Genomic DNA, 16915 nt, shown 5'->3' with positions numbered 1-16915 from the left:
GACTGTTACTTGTGGACATTCGGTTTTACGTAACCTTCATGTGAGATAATTATTTGTAAATATTTACCATAATTTTATTGGTTCCCAAAATAAAAGTAATTTTTTTAAGTTCAAAAAGCGTGCTTTCACTCTTGTCCTCAACTTGTGTCCTACCTCTCTTGGGAAAAAATTACCTGGTGGTTGCATTTGAAGTGGGATATTGGGGGCTGTCATGAAAAGGCATCTATTGGACAAGGCCAGGCATTACAGAGTTGGGTCACTGAACTGCTTCCCCAGCTGGCAGCACAATCAGGCCCAGTAGGTACTGAAACAATGCTGGTAACATTGCCAACATATGGGTCTCACTGGACAGGCTCTCACAGCATCGAGATGTTCTCTGTTTCTCCCTCAGAGAGGATCCTGAAGGTGGGCAGAAGGTTGTCAGGGGATGCAGCTGGAGGGCTGACATCAACTGACTAAAAGGGTATCTCTACCATACAGTGCCATGCTCAGCAGCAGAAATGGGGGAGGGAGTTTTTCCAAAGCAGATGTCACTCAGGGACTAGCCAGACATCATCAGTCTTTTTGTGGAAAGGGGTGAACAGATGCTTTTGTATCACTTGCTTTTGTTTTCCTCCATCCTTCACTTAACCTGTTTTTATCTCAATCCTTGTTTTCTCACTTTTGCTTTTCCTATTCTCTCCCTCATCCTATTGTGGAAGGAGTAAGCAAAATGAATGCTAAGCTGCCAGCCATGTTAAACCCTCCATAGCATGTACTCCTTTTAATAAAAATTAACAATTATTCTAAGAGCTAAAGTCTTCCAGAGAGCTCAGAATAGTAGGTCTGTGTCCCAGTACTGTACATGTTAGTCTTAAACCTGAGAAACAGAACTTTCCATAATTCAGGCCATATTTGTAGATAAATAAAATCACAGCCAGTGGGAACATGGAAAATGGTCAGAAGGGAAAAATGAAGTTTATTAGCAGTGTACAGCAAGTACACAATGACCAGCAGGCTCCACTTTGGGGAGAAACCTACGGTGTGCACCAGCAGCATAAAGCAGGGATGCTTCCATGCAGTTACATTTCAGGGTGGGCTGGGTATTCCCACTCTTGAGCCTGCAGTGTCATGGAATGCATTTAAGAACAAGTGCGCAAAAATCAGTTTTCTGTAATTGCCAAGTTCATCCAGCAGGACTTGTCCAGTCAGGCTGGACTTGGTGTGTCTGCCTCCACCCATGTCCTCCTCTCCTAATGTCCTCATGTGTTCTCCATGCACCATGCACACTGCACAGCTCCCTGGAATGCACAGCTTTTGGAACTGCTCTTCACATCCCACATGCTGTGTGGACTGAAATGACAACGTTCCTGTGTCAGTGCTCACCTCATTGCTGTGTGCTGGTGTTTGCCATCCTCCAGCCCCCATCAAGGCCCCAGTGCCCCAAGCCCCTGCGTGCAACAAGAATCCCTTGTGCGGCCCTCCAAGCCCTAGGAGACCCAGCGTCTCATGGGCAAGGTCCACTGGTGGCAATGCCTTCCGGGAAGGGAGGAAAACTCTCAGACCTTCAGATCCCACTGTATCGCAATGCATGGCTCACCTCCCAGGCAGAAAGATCCCAGAAGGGCCCGGGGCTTGGAGACCACACAAGAAGACTGTTAAAGTCCCTTCGGACCCAGACTGTTCTATGGTTCTAGGATTCTTTCAGTGCACCTCCTGGCACTTCATGAGGAAGGCAGAGGGTGGATGAACCAAACCACCATTCCCTCACAAAGCCTATGCCAATGCCCAGGCAGCCTTCAGTGCAGATTCATAGCATAGCAGCAAAAGGACTTTGCAGAACTGTCAGTGGTGACACCAGGAGCTGTGTTGTGGCTGTTCTTTCTTTGCAATGAGGTGCTGATGTAATTTCTTGCTCTGTTTTTTCACACTTTTTGTATTTCTGCTGTCTTTCAGCCTCACTAGGTTAAGAGAGGAGCAAGTCGTCTGTCCTGCAGCAGGCAGGCAGTGCCCATTCCTCATTAAGCCCTCCCATGTCTGGATGTGAAATGCCATGGCAGCCTGCTGGCAGCAGAGCAGTGGCATTAGACCTGACAAAACTGCGGTGAGAGGCATGGGATCTTCCTCTCTCTCCAGGTGTGAGGCCCCATACTGCTTCCTTCAGTGAGAATGCCCTTCAAGGATGCAAATATGGTTTTAGCTCAAGCCTCCATACAAATGGCCATTGTTTAAGATGCCCAGGAATTGTCATTTATACTTTTAATGAATAGGAAATGAAGGCCCTTGGTTAAGCACAGGCATGTCTCTGTATTGTAACAGATTTTGCAGACAAGGGCAATATGCAGTCCAGCTAGGCGAGTCAGGAGCAGAGATGGTGGATAGACAGGAATTGGTACAAAGAGATCAAAGTGACAGCTCCTTAGCCAGTATTCCTGCAGTGGGCCATGACGACTATGAGAAGGAACATCTAGAAACAATGTCACAGACAGCTGCTGCAGACTTGCAGCTTGCATCTCAATATTTCATGACCTATTTTCATTCTCAAAAAAACCCTCAAAGACTTGTAATGCCCTAAGGAGAAAAGCAAATACCTTGTCTGTATGTACACTGTCTTGGAGCCATCAGAAGGTGTCCTTTAGGGCAGTGTTTCCAAAGCAGTGGGACTACTGATCGTATCCAACCAGTGAATTGAGAAGTGTCCTCCAGCTGGATACCTAGCTGGATAGTCTTCTCTCTGCCTGCAACTTATGGTAACTCTCACTCACCCTCCAAAGGCCCTGATGGACAAGAGGCTTTGGGCACACCTGAAACTGGATCCCATGCCCTTGTTTCAAATGCAGCAGCAGGCATTGAAAGTGTAGGCAAAACTGCATAGCCAACACTTGTCACCATAGGCACAAGAAGCTGGCTCACTGACAGCAAAACAAGTAGAATTTTACATCATCCAACAGAAGTAACACCTAGGATTAGCATGAATTAGCAATGTGACACGTTTTGCAGAAGCATCAAAAAATAGGAATGGATTCCACAAAGAACTTCCAAAAGGCATAAATTTATGCATGATGCTGCACAACCTCATTTGTGTGTGTGAAAGGACAGAGAGGCATTGAAAAGGTAAGAGTCTTGTGGAAGAACTTAAAGGAAGACTTCCTGGCTCGTAGCTAGCTCCCCCAGTTTATATCCTGGGCATGACATTCTCTGGTGTAGAATATCCCTTTGGGCAGTTTGGATCAGCTATCCTGGCCATGCTCCATCCCTGCTCTTTGAGCACCTCCTCTCTGTTGGGAAACTGAAAAGTTTCTTCATGGTCAACAGAGAACTCCTTGATTTAAGATGAGCATTACTTAGCATCATCAAACATCAATGTTTTATCTCATTATTCTCATCCTCAATCCAAAACACAGCGCTGTGTGAGCTATTGGGAAGAAAATTAACTCTATTCCAGCCAAAACCAGGACACCCCATCTCAGCAGCAGGTAGCAAATCTAATCAGAGAGGCATGCTCTAGCCTATCAGGTACCTCTGCTACCTTATATCCCTACTAAGCCTCTGCCACCTTGCAGCACAGGGAAAGTCACACCTGATAGGAGACGGCTAAATTCTGGCTCCTAACTCTATTAAACCCATTGTAAACAGTCCTTGATAACACTTTAAATGGTCCATTACAGCAGCAATGCTGAGTTAGGGTGGAACTGACAAATGGAGTCATCATGATTAATGTTATTAAAATGAATACAACTGCAATTTAGTATAACACACATAATGTCTGACTTCCCAGGAAGTCAGATGCAGAGGATGTCTTTTATATGCATAGGAATATAATAATTCTTCTGAAGGAATCTCTTTGTAATTTAACATGAATTAATGTCCACATATCACACTGTGTTACCCAGAGCAGCAATTTATCTAAATCCTATATATGCAGTGTGGACTCTTGTCTAAGAACACGCAATAATGGAGAATTCTTCGAAGACATACATTTACTGTACATCATTAATGCTCAGTCTGCTAAATGGCCTGTAAATTAAACTAAATTAAATAAACTCTTCTTTAATATACCATTGTAACTTTTTCATTAACAAACACATTAAGGTCTTTTTCATTTACATACAGCTGATGCAAGCAGATGATACTAGAACGTTCAATTAGTGTAGAGAAACATAATTCAGTGTCTATATGGTAGGAAAGGGAAGGAGGAGGCAGGAGTGCCCACACCAGCCTTATATGACTGGATGTCTGCATGCCAGTCCTACCCCAGCTTTGGGGTTTGCCAGGAGTGTTGGAGAATCATAGGAGGTCCTAGAAATATCCTAAGTTGGAAGAGGCCCGTGAGGATCATCGAGACCAGCTCCTGGAAATCACTGGAGAACTCGGACTTCCAGACACAACCCGGACACTCTTCCACCCTCACATGTAATCTTTTTTGGCTGGTTTTGCTGGATTTCTCCTTTGGCAGCTATTTAGTTGTGAGCAACTGCCAGTGTATGGATGATTTTTCAATATATTATCATCTTTATATAAACACTAAAAATTTAAATGGCTGACTCTTTAAAATTTATTACACCCAGAAACAATGCTGTAAAATTAAGCATTTTAGGACATAACTACAGCATATTATCAAGATGCTTTCTAATTCTTTTTGTTTTGTTGTGATACGTGTTTTTAAACACTCTGCCTGCAGTTTTTTGCATCATGAATGCTGCCCCAACTGTGCATCCTTCCTTGTTATGTCACAGCCAGTTGTGCTTGGTGCATATTACTTCCTTGGACTGTAAACCCTATAATCCTGGGTGAGAGAATAGTTCTCTACTGTGATCATTTATTTCACAATCATGAAAGGAAGGCTCAAACTACCACGAGTGTTGCTTACTGTCCTAGTTAGAGTAGCCGGGACCAGTTCATCACTGTGTGGGTGTAACCCAAACTGTGTATTCTACACCCTCTATGTCATTTCCCAGGAACTGTTAACAATAGACCACTTGCAGCAGCTGCCCAGAGCACACCTGACCCCTCAGGCTGTAAGCTGCACCATTAAGAGGCCTGTGAGATGAGAGGATGTTCCTGTCCTCACACCCAAGACTCACAATCACCTGTTGTGGAACTCCCCGCTCTGGGGGAGGTGCTGGGCATTCCTGTCTGAACCTGAGTGTATATAATCTTGGGGTCTTGGGACTTCTGGTACCACGCGTGGGATCCAGGGGAGGACCAGAACCTCAGTCAGACTGTGACCACCACTCTCGACCAGACTGCAACCATCACCTTCACCAACAGGTTTTTGTTTCCTTTTACTTTTGACTCAGGGGGACCACATGGGGCTCAGCACGGGGGCCAATGAACACCATTCTGCTTGTGCCCCAGGATGCTGGGTTATACGTCTTGTTTTTGTGGATTAAAACCAATTGTTCATCTGTATAATTGTATTCTTTGTATTATTTTTTTGGTAAATTGTAATTCTGAAATAATCTCTTTTGATTTGGGTTCATTTCTCCTGCTGGTTTGCCTTTAAACTAGCACACTTACTAATCCATAACTACTATGATCAGTATGAAACTCTGACTCTGTATGTCCACATACTATCATTGGAAGAGAAAAGCTGTGCATGCAGTGAATGTTTTTATATTGTACAAGAAAAAAAATGTAACTATAACAATCAGCTCTGATGTAACAACTAAAATAACTTTTAATTGTTTTCCCTTCACTTATATTTTCTGCTTGGCTGACTCTGCTTATGGCCCCTGGAAAGGCCAGCTCATCAGTTTTTGTTGTTAATCAAGAAGAGTAATGGTGTAAGTTATAAAGACACAAGATGATTCTTTGCTAAATAGGATAACAACTTTTAGAAAATGTGAAGTAGTTTTTAAAATCTATTTTGATTAATAATTTGTAAGACAGCTACCTGAGAAAACAAGATCTGCAAGAGGCACTGAGAATCCAGAATGGGAGATGGGTTTGCTCCCATGTTTCTGGTGCAGCAGCTGCTGTTTCAGAAGCAGGGCTCTCACTTGGCATCACTGGCTCAAGGCACCATGACTACTCTGTTAGTGAGCAACAAACACACTGCAGCAAGGGAAAATGGTGGAAAAATATCCTACATACCCTTGATGCCATGATAACTGTTGCAACAAACACCACAGATACCCCTTGGAAGGTGCCATTGGTCCTCAGATGTGGGGCAGGAAGCAGGGGCACATCGTAAGTCCATCTGACTTGAAATATTAATTTCTGACTCGTCCTTCAGGTTGTGGCCCACAGTCCACCCAGTCACCCTCCTCAGACACAGCACAAGGTCAACCCTACCAGCCCAACTGATGAGCTTTGCTCTCCCACCAAAACAAGGTCAGGACATGCCATGACACTGGGGACCACCTGGTGGGGCATAGGAAGGGGATATCTTTCCAGGGGTAACTGTGCTAAAGTGTTCAACGTTCTGCAAAAATTGGCACTGGAGCTGGTTCACAGCCCACTGCTGCACACACTGCTTCCTGCCACCTCACAGTGGTTCTGTGGATACCCTTGTTTGAAAGGCAAGTGGGCTGCCCTCTGGTTTGGTGGCAGAACGAGATGAGGATGGGGATTAACAAAACCCGATATCCATAGCAGTGCACCCTTTGTCTGCCATCACTCCTTTCCTCCAGGGTCCCTCCCTATGAGCTGCTCATCTTCCCGTAGTCATTCCATCTGGTGGGACACACTGACGTGTGTGAGTTTTGCTTGTCCAGGTGGGGCAAATAAGGGCTACAAAGAAGATAAGGCTGGGAGCAGTATGAAGTGGAGAAAGAAACTGGTGATGGAGGGGGGAGAGGCCAGTGATGGAAAAAAGAAGTGGAAGGACCCTACTGTGGCGCATCCAAGGAGAGACGAGACCAAGGTGTAACATGGGCAAGGTCTGACTGCTGAAACAACTCCTTATAGTGCTGATTAGTGCTTAAAGCCTTTCTGTTGTGAGTTCAGTCTGCAAAACCAAGTGCAGTACACTTTCTCAAGAAAAACAAATGCAAAAAGCAGTGGCTTATGGCAAGATAGCCAGCATTTGGCAAGGAACAGCTAAGAGAAAACTCCAGAGGAGCTTTGGGCTTTGTAACACCTTTGTAGCTCTGCTTCAAAACCATTTCTAAAAAGTATTGGTAATATTTAACACAATAGTCTACAAACTGCTGAAATAAGTGGAATGGGACAGTCTATCTCACTCTAAGTTTCAGGTCTGACTTCAATTCAATTATTAGTATGAAGAAAAGACTTGGAGGTGTAGAAAATGTCAAATAGTTTTCTCATATGCGTTAAACTATTAATAAAGATAAAATTATCTTTATGTTTTCAGTTTATGATGTCTCTTTTATGAAAGCAAGAAACAGCACTGATTCATAACTTATTGGTTTCACTGGTTTGTGTCATTACTGGGAACAGGTCAAGAAATGCACCCAGAGCGGGCACTGGGCTAAGAAAATGGGTAAAATAGATTAGAAAAGTTTCTGCTTTTTGAAGCCAGGGAATTGCTTCTGTGGGGGTGTCCTCACTTCTCTGTGGGTGACCAGCACGCAGGACACAGGAGCCAGAGTGAGGAGAGGGGAACTCCGCTTAATAGGAATTCCCAGAGCCAAGTGGTGTTCCCAGGGCTACATTACACCCTGACCCTGATGGCATTTGTGCACTTCAGAAACAGTGCTGAATGGAATAACTAAAAAAAGAAGGATATTATTGCAATTTCTGCATATCCATCTCTAACTTGTAATTAAGTATCCTGAAGTGTCAGATGACTGGGAGCCAGGATGCCAAAACATCATATCCCAGGTCTCATACCTTCCACTGGCATCTGGGGAGAGAGAGATTCCTGTAAACATGAGTACTTGGAATAACTCAAGGAGTAAAGTTTCATTAAGGCAAATTATAACTTCAACCACAAACCGTATTTACTCTCTGAATCCAAATCAGAAGCCCAAAATTGTGAAAGTCTGAAGACCCAGTTGAGAGTATCAGACAGAGACCAAACCCACCAAACCTATCCCTGAAGAAACTGTGAAAACTCTATCATCTGGCTTTGCTCTTGACATAGCTCTAAGTATCAGGGAATAGAAAAAACAGTGGGATGATCCATGCTGCCCATCCAAGTCCCCCTTCTACATGCTCAGAGGAGCACCAGGGAAGAAAAGCAGTAGAGAACCGAAATTATGAAATCAGTGGAAGGGACATTCTAGCCAGGCCCCTTCCTAGAAAAGGCTCAAGGACCCAGGGGCAGCTACCAAGAAGAGTCTCCTCCCTGCTGATGGAGTGATATATATATTCCCAGAGGCATGTATATATATATTCCCACTGGTGTACCTCTGTTCTACTCAGCAAGAGAAGGAGCAGGATGAGGCCACTGGTGTTCTCTGTGTTCATGTGTGCACTCTGTCTTTTTGTGTCAATCTCTGTGGTTGGCTGTGCTCACACATAGATGCATGATACGTATGTGTGTGTGTCTGCATACACCTGCTGGGAGCACATGCTCAACCTGCTGCTGGCTGGACTTCACCTGGGATGCTGGATCCAGCACTTAGCACCACTGTCCTTCACCACCTGCCAACTGCAAGACACATCCCATATTTCACTAAAACAGTGCTTCATACATCAAATGTGTGATTACCTCCATGGCAGCAATTGCCTCAAATAGTCAGATGCGCAAAACTTGCATCTGCATGGTTTCTCTTACCATGCCACACCACGGACAATTTTTCTGCCACTGGCATGAAGTTGGACCTCATGCTCAAACACAGACAGCCCTTTGGGAGAAAATGACTAGTTTTTCCTAAAGATGTATGTCAGCTCCCACAAATACTATATGGTTTTTTTCAGAGCTACTAACAGCTGAGAAAAACTTTACAAAAAGAAGCGGAGGAATGAGGCTCACCTGTCCAGTAGAGGGCCCCCTCTCCTCCATTTCTGCGATTAAGATGCCAGGTTGCGTCCTTCCACCGCAGCATCAAAGGTGATGGCACAGCAATGCCTTTCTGTTCTCCCTCAGTGCAGGGTTGAAAGCATTCAATTCTGGAATATTTATCTGTCCCTCTATTTGTCAGACCTCAGGTTTCTGTCCTTTGTGTGGTCATCTTCAGAATTCTGATAGAAAGGCAGTGCTCCCCAGAAATACCAGGCCTAAATTTGTATTAGAGGTATTAAATACGCTTATGTACATGTATAGAACTACATCCCTGCTGCAAAGGATGGAAATGAAGATCCCAGGTCTTGAACAAGTCTGTGAGGAATACGCTCTGTAAAGTGAAGATTTCATGATCCTTTCCAGATCCTACACTAACACTGTAACTAACGTGCCCTCATGTGCTGTATGGTGCTGGCAGCTCTCTGTCTGTTGTACAGAAATGTAAATAATTACAATATTAAACCTATACTTTAACTTATTAACTAAGTTAAATTAATTATCGAATTTGAGCAACAAATGCTGTGGGTGACTATAGCTAGATAGAGGTAGTAGTGGCCAAGCCAATTTTCTGACCTGCCTTGTCTATGCAGAAAATGTCTATTTGAAAAACTTGCACTGTTTTAATGAATTTTATTCTCTTGGACATGCATGCCTTGTAGAAGAAAGGGGACTGGGGCAGAAAAAAAATACCTGGCACATTCAAAAACACACTTCTAAAAGGGCTGGGAAAAAGTGTCATCAATTCATCCAATCTCCAGTCTAATCAGGGAGGCCTGACATCCCGCTGGACAGAGAGCAGTAGCTGCTCACAGAAACCTCTCCTACTGCATAACATGAATGGCTTATTTTCAGACCATCAAATCTATTTAACAGCTAGGTGAAATATGCAATTAGTATCATAGAAACGAGACTCAGTTCATGATACATCTTAATTAGCTATGTAATTTTATTTATGTTTCATTTGTAAAGTACAGTCTTGTAATTACTGCTTGAATGTTGAACAAAGTTGGTTTGGGTTTTTTTTAGCCTTGAAGCATAAAGGAAAGAGAAATGTTTGGCAAATAGAGAGGGAAGTTTCCTGAGGCTAAATGAGGTTTCAGCAAATACACGCTCTGCCACTTCTCAAAAGGCTGTGGATTACGTGTTGGCTTTTGGGTCTCAAATCTAACAAATAGAAAAGCACAAGTAGTTCAAACAGCTGTTCTGGTGGGATCTGTTCACATTTTATCATTTCTGGTGTGAGCTACTCACATTTCATCTCAGGTAAAAGGGAGGCAACAGACACCAGATTTTATTTGTCCTGCACCAGTCCTGCTTACTGGGGGTCAGGATTATTGTTTGCAGGAAAATCTGTTTCCTGAAATGAGAAATCACACTTGTTTATCCACAATCCTTTGGGAAGCAGAATGCTTGAAACATTGCTGTTTGGCAAGGAAAGTCTCCTTTCCAGATGCATCTATGTCTCTAGCATTTTCCTACTTATTCAGAATAATTATCCATTGCTGAACACATCATAAATGAACCATTGTTGCTGATGTGTCCCCAGCAGTGATCGTGGTTTTTTCAGATTGGATTTGACAGCAGCAACATGCTAGCCTCAGCAGACCTCAGACAACCTTAAAATAAGATTCCCTCTTCCTCCCAGTAGGTTCTCATGGATCTATATGACCACGCAGGATGCTGTAGAGTGTGTTTTGCAGAGGCAGTGGTCAGAGGCAAACCCTGGGGAAAAAAAAAACAAACCTGGGGGAGAAGACCGTGTTTCACAGAGGAGGAAGGGTCATACTTCCAGGGAAGGTGGGTGCCATTACCACAGTAGATGATGAAGAATCGCTGTTTCTTAAGTGCCTAAAAGCAGGGTTCAGGTCACTTTCCACAATCCTTTTACACACTAACTTGGAAAGAAGTGAAGAATCATGGAATCATCAAATTATTTAGGTTGAAAAAACCCCTTAGGATCATCGAGTTCAACTGTTAATTTAGCACTGCCAAGGCCACCACTAAACCATGTCCCCAGGGGCCACATCTATACATCTATTAAATTCCTCCAGAGATGGTGACTCTAGCACTACCCTTTGAAGCTTGTGCCAGGGCTGGACAACCCTTTTGGTGAAGTTATGTGAACTAAACCTCCATTAGTGCAAATTAAGGCTGTTTCCTCTTGTCACTTGGTACTTGGGAGAAAAGTTCAACCTCCACCTCCCTGCTACCTACTTTCATGTAGTTGTAGAAGCTGCATAGAATCCAAGGAATGCAAGTTTGTGGAATTGAGGAATTGTTGGTATTTGACGACCTAAAAAACTCCTAAGAGTTGTTCACAGTTTCTAGAGAATTTCCACATTATAATTCAGAAGAAAGAACTGATGAAAGGGAGTCAGCATGTTACCTTGAGGCTTATTCCTAGGCTTTGCAAAGTGTGTGTCATGTTTCTGCATTTAGTCAGAGAGGCATTTCATTAGGCTGTAGAATATACTGTCATTTAGAAGAGCTGTCCTGCAAAATTAGTGAGCTTGTAAGGCCTTCTAAAGCTACTCATGGTTACTTAAGAGCTAATTAATAATTAACTGATAGCTTGTAATTAATTACAATAATTACAAACAACAATTCCTGGCGTCTTTGGACCAGGAAAGTGACTGAAAGCCAGCAACAAATCATGATACCTCTGATCAGTGTGGTCAGTTCTCCACATGGCCTGTGAATGCCCCTCTCCTGGACAACCACAACTTCTTGGAAATGCAGCAGAATGTTGCTGGGAAGGGGAGCTTCAAAAGCTTCAGTCTTGTGGGTGGTTGGGCAACAGGATGACCACCAGAAAAGTAAATCCCATCCTGAGGTACCAACTGGATACACGCTAGCAAAGCTGTCACAGTTGCTGTCACAAATCATGCCAGGGGTTTACTGGAGTGTAGGAACTTGGTCGTTCCTAAGAGACAGTACTGGAAGTGAACCTTCCAGAAAAGAAGAGACCACTATTGTGGTCCCCAGTGGTGACCAGCTCCTTGGAATGTGCAACTCACCCCGTTCCAAACTTGTAGGCATCCCAGCAATGGTGGGATCCAAAGGAGTCTGGCTATGAAACCACCTCATCAAAGCTGTATTATGATCAAAACAGTGCTGCAGAAAGTTGGAGATTGGTGAGTCCTCCCCTGCCCCCTCACCATACATTTTTTGGGCACAGACTGGGAGGATGGTTTCCTAGTGGTGACAGGGGTCTGAAACTGTAGGAGCTTGGGTTTGTTCACTGATGGTTTGCTGCAGCATTCCTGCCCCAGGAGATGTGGCTTCAGATTAGTTACTGTTTTGCTGCATTCAGGGGTGAAGGTACCCGGCATAGCCCAGCCTGGGAGCAGAGAGGCAATAGCTGCCCTGCTGGGGAAGGAGATGAAGGAAAAAGCTCTCTAGATGAAGGGTCAGGCAGGCTGGAGGACCTTAAATCAACACACTTTCTCCTGCTCTCTGAAGGCTAGAGCCCTGAGGGCAGCCTGAGGCTGACCTGTTGTGGCATGGCAGGAGCCTACAGAAACCTGGGGACTCAGCTCCAGCTCAGCTGGGAAGCCTAGGGATGTCCCTTCTTTTGCAGAACCATGATTTTCCAAGCTCAGACAGGGAGAGGAGCACCCATTCATTACTCACTCCTCTAGCTTCCTCTGCTGCATTTCTCTCCTTCTGGCTCTTCCCCCCAGAATAATTCACCGTCTCACTGATCCTGGATTTCCTGCAATATCTCCTGCATTATAGGAAAATCTGGTCTCCTGATGCATTCCCAGAGCTCTATAGGGGTGGAATAAGACAGAGAAGAACAATCCTGAAGAGGTTTTGCAGAGCAAACCCAGGGATCAAAGACTGAGATTTGTTCCATAGTCAAGGTAAGACCTTCTGCTTTGTCCTGGCCATGCTGGTGGGGGAACAAGACAGTGAATGTTTGCTATGCCCTGGCTTGTTGATGACGAAATAAAATCAGCTGCCTTTGATCCAATCTGCCACTGAGCTTGACATGGACCTGTGAGCTGTTTTCATTAAGAGAAGACACCAGCTGCTGAGGCCCTCAGGAGAATCCCTGAGCTGCAGAGGAGAGAGGGATAAATGAATTGTGTCACTTTGCAGTGACTTGGAAAGGCATAACAACATATCACAAGCAGCACCTTGGAGATCTTACTGTGCAAATAGGGAAGGAACTAGGAAATGGATAGAGCAACGCAGTGGTGTTGCCAGTGATCACATTCAAAAGCAGAGCTGCCAGCACATTTCTTGCAAGAGGCACACCACCATAATTTCAATTCCAGAAACAAACAACAAAAACATCTCACTCACCAGGGAATTTTGGCAACTTCCATTTAAGGAGGTTTGACTATTTTTTCATTACATATATCAGTGTCTTCAAATGGATTCAAACATGGAAACTAATCTGAAGAACTTCTTGGTTTTCCGTGTTTCACCCTACTCCAATGCAGACAGGAGTGCTGAATGATCAGAATTCCGCCAGACCAATTCCACTCTATCAGGGAGCAGAAAGAAAATCCCAAGGCCATAGCGATAATGTCTGCAAATACCAAAGGTTAGTGGAGTGTCTGGTTTGGTAGATCACTCAAATCTGCAAAGTGTGCTGGTTTTACTTGAACAACACATCTTTCACATGACGAAGTGCAAGGTCTGGCTGGTAAGAGCATTGAATGTTATCAGACTGATAGGAAGGAGGGAAGCTGTTGAGTCACCATCCCTGGAGGCATTGAAAAGCTGGGGAGATGTGGTGCTTAGGGACATGGGTTAGTGGTGGCATCGGCAGTGCTGGGGAAATGGGTCGAACTACATGATCCTAAAGACCTTTTCCAACCTAAACAGTTCTGTACTTCTATGTTTGGATTGGAGTGACAGTGAAAAAGATGTGATGAGGGCTCAAGTACCAAACCAACCAAGAGATCCCAGCTGTGGTCGACAGATCAGGAAAGGACCAGGAAGCAAGGATGGCAAGATAGACGAGAAACATATTTCTGATTACAGGACCAGTGGTACCACAGCAAAATAAGGTATCTCTGAGACAGAAAATATGTAGGCAAACTGGACAAAGCTTTAAGGTAGTCTTCTAGAATAACTCAGAGTCTGGAAAACTTACTTGCATTGAGAAACCGAAGAAGGAGCAGACCATTTGGTTGGTCCAAGGGTCAGTTTAAGAACAACTTGACCTACCTAGTCTATATGCAGGAGCTTTGTGCACAAGGCTGCAATATGAGGAAAATTCCTGTGCTGAGCACAGACAGAATAGGTGCCAAGAATTGGGTCAGACAAACACAGAATATGTCACACATATTTAAGCTGGGAAGATAACTGAACACTGGACTCTTTGCAATAAAATGAGCTTGTCATTGTTGACTCCTGTAGATGTAATTTCAAAAGATAAGCTTGGTACTGGGCTTGGACTTTCTGGGAAAGGCTGATGGTATCAAGCTGCCTCATTCTGGGAGCCAGGACAGGACAAATGTGTGGCTTCCCCACATTTGGTGCTGCATGCGGACCTTCAAGAAGAGCACAATAGAATCTGTGGAGATTTTCTGGCGGAGAGCCTACAGCATCACCTTTACTCTCGTCAGAAGTGGTGGAACACATTTTTCTCTAAACATTGGAGACATTTATCTGCTTTTACTCCTACAGTGCAAAACCAACGTGGTGGTCAGAAGCCTTAGAAATGGAGGTGGGAGGGCTGAATAAATGTGCCACGCTGCTCTATTGCAACATATTCAATGAATTCCATCATGGGGAACAGACCTGTGCTCAGAAGGTCCAGGTTTGGAGTCCAAAGGTGTATCTGGCTGGAAGAGAGTGACCTCCATTAGCTCCTGGGGAGGAGGCTATGTGTGCACAGACCTTGGCCCCTGGACACTGTAAAATTGCTTTAGACCTCTTCTTTGGGTCAATAAATCCCTACCAACTATTTTCTGAAAAGGGGAGTACGCAGGTGACAAACTGCTTACAGTAGAAATAATGTGAATATTAAGGTAATCAAAGCACTCACATTGGAAGGGATTAAAAGAGGGGAGGGGGAAAAAAACCCAGCTTGTAACAAGCAATCCATGTCACTTTTTTTCCCTCCTGTGTACTCTTGCTCTGTCCCATTTGTCTAGCAGTAATCTACATTTCAAATGATTACATGGGAAGCTGAAGTGGTAGTGACAGGGATAAACGAAGCTTGTTAAACTAATAGCTGCACTAATGCCCAAATATGTGAACTTCCAGAGTCAGGCAGCATCCAAGGCTGCCGGAGCTGTCAGCCCTGCTCCCCCTGGGCTCGTCCGCCAGCCGCTGCCACATGATGAATGGCCCTGTCGAGTAAATTCATCCGGGGCCCAATTAAATAGGCAGAAATGAACTAGAGCCGTCAACCAGGGAGAGAGAGAGAGGGAGAGGGAGTGAGGAAGAAAGAGAGAAGATTTAAAAAAAAACAAGGCATAGGAGGAGGGGAGAAATATTCTTCAGAAAGTCAAGGAAGCTCTGGCGCAGTGAAGTCATTCTGTCAGAAAATGGCCATTTAATGCTTTGCCGAGCCCACGACAGATAAGTCATCTGAGGAAGCTTTAGTGGAGTCCCAGGGCATTTCATTTATTAATTATCAGCTTCGAGTGGGGATTACAGCCGCCTCTGCCTCTTCCCCATCCCTTTTCTCCACTGAGCACTGTCAGCGCCTTGCCTCCTCCTTGTCAGGCAGGAGGCGGCCGCATGGCCGCAGGCGACTTGGGCACACAGACAGCAGAAGAAGGCACTGCAAGCTCCTCGTGCATCCTCTTGCTTCGCCTTTGTCAAAAAATCCCAGCAATGGCTCTTCAGCCCCAGTCCTACTAGCCCCAGGCCCCTCGTTTCTCTCTTGGACCCAAAGCCCTTCTGTTGCCCTGGGAAGGACTGCTCAGATGCCAAACAATGGTTGAACCTGCCCCATCATATCCTCTCTCCACCCCTGTTCCCTCCCCTGCAGGCAGGCGTTGAGGAGATACCTGGAGCCAGGGAGAAGGCAGCCCTTGGAGGCCATGTTTTCCCTCAGGAAACCAGAAATGTTTTGGGTGGCTTTGGGTGAGCATTTTGCCTGCAGCATGCAGGATCTCCATGTCCTACATGTCCTCACTTAATCCCACCAGCTTTGCTTCCACCCACATCTGCCAGTTCAGTGCTGTTCCCTGCCCCATGGAGGGCCTGCTGATCACCAGGAGAAGCAGGCAGCAGTGGGATGGGTGAAGGGGCAGGCAGAGCTGCTCACCTGGGTGAGCCCTCAACTGACTTTCCCTGATGGGCTCTGGCACAGTGGGTGACAACCAACACACGTTCCTGATGGTCTTCCCACAGCCTTCTCCAAAGCCACAGTTCCTACCCTGCCCTCCATACAGACATTGACAGGAAAATCTCAAGGAAATTTTGGCATGGCTTTTTGTGAAGTAGTGCCTTCCCCCAGCCTCAGCCCCTTACTAAGGCATGGCTTCTTGCTAAAGTACCTTACTGGTGAAACCCAAAGGCTGTTATTCAGCATTGCTGCTTCATATCACTGAGCACTTGCCCCATCTCTCCTTGGACTCCACACTTATCATAATTTCTAAAAGTGACAGACTATTTACAGGGAACATGATGGTGTTTGGTCAAAACACCTGAATTACTGCAGGAGCACTCCCCCAGACCAGCACTCTCTTCCGGTTACAGACAAGGAACATGTAAGCCCCTTCCAAAGCAGGGAGTGGTATCACTGGGAAATTAGAAGTGGCTCTGGTGATCACAGTACTTATTTATCTAACTGTTCTTGGTGCCTCACAGACAATTTCAGAGCTGTATCTCTGAAATATATAATGCCAGTTGCTTATTTTATTGCCTGCTGTGGTGCTGCTGTACATGCTCCACAGCCTTGTGGAAGAAACAAACTGTTCCAACAGCTTATTCTTGCTTCTGGCTTCTCCGAACTTGTAATGGCCCATCTTTGAAATTCATGGCCAGTTTTGTGAACATTTTTGAGAGATATTGCCAAATACCTCTTGAAACTCTACAGAAATAATA

The sequence above is a fragment of the Empidonax traillii genome, unplaced genomic scaffold, assembly GCF_003031625.1.
Source record: "Empidonax traillii isolate 1590-97213 ecotype Southwest subspecies unplaced genomic scaffold, ASM303162v1 scaffold51:size1492887, whole genome shotgun sequence".
Taxonomy (NCBI): Eukaryota; Metazoa; Chordata; class Aves; order Passeriformes; family Tyrannidae; genus Empidonax; species Empidonax traillii.
The sequence above is the reverse complement of the archived record's forward strand: the minus strand, read 5'-3'. Positions refer to the sequence as shown.